The following is a 7,514-nucleotide window of genomic DNA, read 5'->3' as shown; positions in this document are numbered from 1 at the left end:
CTCCCCCCGCACCTTTTGCTGACAATTAAGTTTCCGCGAAGAAGTCGACGAACGGTTGTCACCTCCGGGCGAACCCGAACAGTGACCCTCTCAAGGCAAACATGATTTTCTCCAAACAGAATGCTAGCCATGTCCGATAGCCAGTTCTCTGACTTTGGGGGATTTGAGGCCCTCCAAGCTAATAATATCCGTCTCCGGGCTACCAGGGAAGCAAAGGCTAGAACGTCTGCCTCTTTCTCCACCTGGATTCCCGGGTCTTCCGACATGCTGAAAATCGCCACCTCTGGACTCAGTGGCACCCTTAACACCATGGACATGACATCTGCAAAACCCTGCCAAAATCCCCTGACCTTCAGACATGCCCTGAACATGTGGACATGGTTCGCTGGTCCTCACGCACATTTTGCACATCTGTCTTCCACCCCAAAGAATCTGCTCATCCGGGCCACTGTTATGTGAGCCCGGTGAACGACCTTGAATTGTATCAGGCTGAGCCTGGCACATGTTGCGGACGCGTTGACTCTACTCAACGCGTCCGCTCATAGACCATCCTCTATCTCTCCTCCCAGCTCCTTCTCCCACTTGCGTTTCAGCTCCTCGGTCTGCATCTCCTCTGACCCCATAAGTTCCTTGTAAATGTCAGAGATGCTCCCTTCTCCTACCCACCCTCTGGAAACTACCCTGTCCTGAATCCCCCTTAGCGGTAGGAGCGGGAAGGTTAACACCTGTTTACGTAGGAAGTCCTGCACCTGCAGGTACTTGAATTTGTTTCCCCTCGCCAACCCAAACTTCTCCTCCAGCGCCCCCAGACTTGGAAAGCTCCCCTCTATAAACATGCCCACCATCCTCTCAATCCCTGCTCTCCATCATATCCGGAACACCCCATCCATACTTCCCGGGGCAAACCGGTGATTATTACAGATTGGGGACCAGACGGATGCTCCCTCTGCTCCCACATATCTCCTCCATTGCCCCCAGACTCTCAGGGTTGCCACCACCTCGGGGCTGGTGGAGTACCGTGCCGGCGGGAAGGGCAGAGGCGCAGTTGCCAATGCCTCAGACTGGTGCCCTTGCATGAAGCCGCTTCCATATGCTCCCATGCCGACCCCTCCCCCACCACACACTTCCTGATCATGGCTATATTCGCCGGCCAGTAATAGTTACTAAGATTTGTCAGCCCGCCCTCTCCCCCACTCCGCTCAAGCATTGCCTTCCTTACTCACGGAGTCTTGCCCGCCCAAACGAAGCCAGTGATCACTTTGTTGACCCGTTTAAAAAAGGATCGCGGAATAAAGATGGGGAGACACTGAAATACAAACAGGAATCTCGGGAGGACCATCATCTTCACCGTCTACACCCTCCCTGCCAGTGACAACGGAAGCGCATCCCATCTCCGAAAATCGTCCTTCATTTGGTCTACTAGTCGGGCCAGATTTAATTTATGCAGCCGGTCCCATTCCCGTGCCACTTGAATGCCTAGGTACCTAAAGCTTCCCCCTACTAATCTAAACGGCAGCACCCCCAATCGCCTCTCCTGTCCCCTCGCCTGGACCGCAAACATCTCACTTTTCCCCATATTTAGCCTATACCCCGAAAACTGGCCAAATTCCTCTAGAATCCTCATGATTTCTTCCATCCCCTCAATTGGGTCCGATACATACAGAAGCAGGTCGTCTGCATAGAGCGAGACTCTGTGCTCCACCTCCCCCCGGAACAGCCCCTTCCAGCCCCTTGAGGCTCTCAGAGCAACTGTCAATGGCTCAAAAGCTAGCGCGAACAACAGTGGGGAGAGGGGGCATCCCTGTCTTGTCCCCCGGTGCAGTCTAAAACAGCCCGATGTTGTCCTATTTGTCCGTACGCTTGCCACAGGAGCCTGAGACAGCAACCTGACCCAGTCAATAAAGCCCCGCCCAAATCCGATCCATCCCAGTACCTCCCACAGATAATCCCATTCTAACCGATCAAAAGCCTTTCCTGCATCCTTTGCGATCACTACCTCCACCTTCCTACTTTCCGGGGGCATCATGATCATGTTTAACAACCTTATTACATTGGCCACCAACTGCCTACCCTTAACAAACCCCGTCTGGTCCTCCCCAATAACGTCCGGATCACAATCCTCAATCCTGGAGGACAAAACTTTGGCCAGCAATTTGGCATCCACATTCAACAGGGATATCGGCCTGTCGGACCCACACAGCTCTGGATTCTTGTCCCATTTCAGAATCAGCGAAATCGTGGCCTGTGACAATGTCGGGGGCAGCACCCCGCTTTCCCTTGCCTCATTGAACATCCTCATCAACACCGGCCCCAATATCCCAGAGAACTTTCTGTAAAACTCCACTGGGTACCCGTCCGGCACTGGGGCTTTACCCGACAGCATGGCCTTCAGACCCTCCACTATCTCTTCCAACCCGATCGGAGGCCCCAGCCCTTCTACCAGCTCCCCGTCCACCTTTGGGAAATTCAGCCCCTCCAAGAAGTGCCTCATCCTCTCCAGCCCCGTAGGGGGTTCCAACCTGAACAGCCTACTGTAGAAATCCCTAAACGCCTTATTCACCCCTCCTGAATCTCCAAACAGGTTCCCTGTCTCCCTGGTTGCCTCCCTCTTTCTAAGCTGCTGTGCAAGCATTCTGCTGGCCTTCTCTCCATGCTCATACATCACCCTCCTTGCCTTTCTCAGCTGCTCCACCGCCCTCCCTGTTGTTAACAAGCCGAACTCCGCCTGTAGCCTCCGCCGTTCCCTTAAACGCCCTGCCTTGTGGGTCTCCTCATACCTCCTGTAGTATCTCCTTTACCAGTCAGTCCGTCTCTGCCCTGTCCACCTTCTCCCTATGGGCCCGTATCGACGTCAGCTCCCCTCTGACCACCGCCTTCAGTGCTTGCCAGACCATCGCTGCTGGAATTTCCCCCGTGTCGTTGACCTGCAGGTTGATCTGAATACATTTCCTCAGCTGCTCGCACACCCCTTCGTCAGCCAAAAGTCCCACATCCAACCTCCAGTGTGGGCGCTGGTTACTGCCTTTACTAACCTGCAGGTCAACCCAGTGCGGAACATGGTCTGAGATTGTGATCGCCGAGTACCCCGTGTCCACCACCCCTGCCAGTAAGGCCCTGCTCAAAATAAAGAAATCAAGTCGGGAGTACACTTCATGCACGTGTGAGTAGAAGGAGAACTCCTTCACCCTCGGCTGCCCAAATCTCCATGGACCCCCCCCCCCCCCCGACCCCCAACTGCTCCATGGACCCTCTTAGTTCCTTTGCCATTGCTGGCACCCTGCCCGTTTTCGGGCTTGACCGATCCAAGCTAGGGTCAATAACTGTGTTGAAGTCCCCTCCCACGATCAACCTGTGAGAGTCCAGGTCCGGTCTCTTCCCCAGCATCCTCTTTATAAACTCCACATCATCCCAATTTGGCGCATACACATTTACTAATACCACCTGCACCCCCTCCAGTTTCCCACTGACCATAATGTACCGACCTCCCACATCCGAGACTATTGTACCCGCCTCAAACACCACCCGCTTATTGATCAGGATCGCGACCCCTCTAGTCTTTGAGTCTAGTCCTGAGTGAAAGACCTGACTGACCCAGCCTTTCCTCAATCTAATCTGGTCAGTTACTCTAAGGTGCGTCTCCTGCAACATTATAAAGTCCACCTTCAGTCCCCTAAGATGCACGAACACACGTGCCCTCTTGACCGGCCCATTTAACCCTCGAACATTCCAGGTGATCAGCCTAGTTGGGGGGCTCATTGTCGTTCCCCCCACGCCTTCGCCAATCAGCCATCCCCTTTTTTGGGCCTGCCTCCTGCTCATGCTGTGGAATCTCACCACCATTGCCCTCGGGGGTGGGGGGGACAATTCAAGTCCGGTAGAAAATCGGGGGAAAAGGTCTAAAAGTCCGACCTGAGCGGGAGCCACCAAATGTGCGACTTACTCCTTCATAGCCGCCACCGGAAGTCTGTATTCAATACTTATTAATCATATCGATACATGCACCATCATATATTAAGTGCGCTAACTTATACCTAACTTACAAGAATAGTGAGTGAATGAGAAAGTAGGCTTTCTCCAATAACTCAAACACAACGTAAAGTTTTGGAAAGCACAGGGGACACTTGTTATGCTCATAACAATAGTACTTTGTAAAAGTTAAGCTGCAGTACACTGCTTAAACAGTGAGTTGACATGCAGCCTTTGATATGGCAGTCCTCTGCAAATTATTTGAATGGAGGTGAGGACCAATTCTGTCGTACAAGATGAGTTTTTGTCTTGCCATATTTCCATCAGTAATTTCATATAAACAAGTAGTGTCACCCAGGGCTCTCCCACTGCAAAACAGTATTGGGAAAATTGCACTTAAAATATGCAATTAGATTTAGTTTCCAAAATGTAGTTTAGAAAAAGTATAAGTTAATTCATTTATAGCTGACCAAAATGTAGGTCATGTCTTAGTTATCATTTGAATCATGAAAATGCATCAGCGTGCTTCTCTGTTTAGACTAACAGTTCTTTCCTCTATAATATTAATTCTGTAAAATTGGACAGAGAAAATATCACAACATTGCTCTGTTTGTGTTTGGTGATACATAAACAGAACAAGTGCAAATGGCCGATTTTGTTAAGATCAAGTACATTTTATCGAGAATTCGGGTTTACTTGAATGGTTGATAACATGATAACATTGAATGGTAGTTTATTCACAAACATGCCAATAATTTCTGTATTATGTAGCGTGGGGTTTAAATCATTTTGAACGTTCAATCGCTATTCAGAAAAAAACACCCTGCCACAGATTTATTCCTGTAACCTTTTGAATGGAAGACTTCATTATTTTAAACCATGTTGCATTACAGAAATTCACATAAATGTGTGCATTACTTAGCAAGTGACAAAACACACACATCTTTGCTGCAGGATGACAGATTCAGACTGTAATCAGATTCAACAAATGACAGAGAGCTGTCACAAGACAGGACTGGAAGACCGTTTTTTTTGTCCAAATTTGCTTTAATGTTTTGGTTGCTAATATCTGACTAATGCATGCTCATGCTGAAAAGATCCAAAGGTGGGGCATAAACAGTGCTAAGTGGCATGCAGTAATGGGCAGATAACCATTAACACTCTGGCGGCGAGGTCACATTTGATGCTTCCTTTTGTTTGCAAGACTAGATTAAGATGCAGCCACTGTGCTCACCCTATTACCTCTCCCTAAGCAGCCTCCTGAGCCATCACACTCTGGTCACATTTCGCCTACTATTAGCTACCCATTAACAAGTTGATGAGAAAGGAGTTTCAGCGGTTTCGCAAATGCTGAAGCGTTTTCCAGGAAGCACCAATTTCTGCCCCAGTTTCATCGACACATTAGTCCGTCAGTGGACAAGCTTAAAAGGATTTTCTCTGAAGGCAGCTCAGGAGCCTTTTGCATAGCTTTTCTTTTTTATTAATATTGCAAACATGTTTCAAAAGAAGGGGGTTATCTTGCTCCCTTTTCAGACGCTAGTATTACCAACCATTTTACTTGTGCTTTACTATTATTATCTCTTTGATAGCTGTGACATGTTGATCATATATGGCAGTGAGAAAATTGATTTCCCTCAACAGAAACGCATCCAATTTTCCAAGGGCCATAATTTTATGTCCACAACAAAATAAAAGGGTCATTTTCCAGAGGATGAGGGGGATTGAAATCTTTGATAAAAACTCAGTAAATGTAGCATTTTTGATTGTAGTGACTGCACCTTTCACAAATGTCTGGTCTGTCTGGACTGTTAAGAAAAGAACAACTTGTGATATATTGACCAGTGGAAAAAACGGTTCACATTGACAGAATAAAAAGTATGCATTAGTGCACTGACAGATAAGGTTAGACTGGAAATTGGAGGCAGTACACTTTAAAGGGGTGCTGTCCTTTTTATAAACCAATTTCAAAATCATCAAAATATAGCTGTATTTCCTGCTGATGCACCTAACTTCCTCACATTGTTGAACAATGCAAAATTTAACCCTAAAGATGAAACGTTGCTTTGAATATTGCGAAGTATCATAAGGGATTAAACAGAATCAATTGGTGTTCTTCATAAACTTGCAGATATTAATAATGCTTCTTTCAATAATTAGTATGCACTCAGGATTAATACTCAGTATCAGTTTCTCTTTCCTGTATGGAACAAACAAAGTCTGACAATCAATCCCACACCAGCTATGCTCATATTTAATTTGTATTTAATTCTTGTTTCAATTTCAGATATTGAAATACATATCTCTTCCTATTAATAAAAATGATCTGTTTTAATGCATCTCTCTTGTTCTAGCTGGGTGCAGCTATGCATCTGGTTCAGCAATTTGGAAATCCCGCACCTGTACATTTAAACTATAAGTTTAATACGTTACTTGGTTTGGGGCTGCTACATCTAATAGTCAAGGACACTAAATGCAATTGGCTTAAGCTGGTTTCAAACCCACTGATGATGTAATAATAATAATAATCACTTATTGGCATGAGTAGGCTTCAATGGAGTTACTGTGAAAAGCCCCTAGTCGCCACATTCCGGCGCCTGTTCGGGGAGGCTGGAACAGGAATTGAACCCGCGCTGCTGGTCTTGTTCTGCATTACAAGCCAGCTGTCTTAGCCCACTGTGCTAAACCAGCCCCGACTGTTCATGTCTGCTCATCAGAAACCTGTCTTGCAATAGGTGATGGGAAAATAGTTGACCAAGAGATCAGAGATTAGCTATTAGCATTGTGTAGATGTCCTTCCAATGAATCGACTCAGGGGCCCTTGCAATTGCGTGGCTTGTGTGTTCCTAATGTTGGCCCTGATTTAGTGTAAAATGGTTTAGGCTTCACACCAAAGCTGAACTTGTGTTGTTTAAATCATGTTTTAAGGTCCAAAGTGACTCTGAAGTGAATGAGAGTGAAACTTTGTCCTCCAGACTGCCTGATTCCCCTTTGCTCTAGAGTCAGGTCATGTCCTGACCCTGGACTCAGTCTGCATTTATAGTACAGCTGCAGTGTTGTACAAAGCGAAATTACTTTGCGCCGATGGTACAGTAGTAACGGGAATGCACTCTTTAAAAAAAACAGCTTACAGAAATTAAGATAGCGAAGGGAAATTATGTATCGATGAACTTCTGAAAAATAATATAAATATTGAAAAGGTCTGAAATATCATTCCCCTTTTTTAATTGCAGCCAACGATTGACATTCTGATTTTAGATCAATTTATTTGCTTCTCATTTTAGATTTCCGGGGCTACCTCAGATTGTACAGGGGAAATCAGACAGCGATGCGGCCTAGAATGCTTCTAACCTTTATCAGCTGAGTACACTCCCCCTATTCACTGTAAAACTATATTTGTTAGCTTGTGCATACACCACTCCTGAGCGCATGAATCACTGGGGTGGATTGCATTCCTCATTACTCTCTCCATCCAGCACAGAGCGATGCCTTCCCACCTGCCTTGATAGATGGATACATTAGGAGTGATCGTCCTTATAAAATAGGATGTA

This window comes from Scyliorhinus torazame, chromosome 12 (genome assembly GCF_047496885.1).
Source record: "Scyliorhinus torazame isolate Kashiwa2021f chromosome 12, sScyTor2.1, whole genome shotgun sequence".
NCBI lineage: Eukaryota > Metazoa > Chordata > Chondrichthyes > Carcharhiniformes > Scyliorhinidae > Scyliorhinus > Scyliorhinus torazame.
This window is presented reverse-complemented; position numbering follows the sequence as displayed.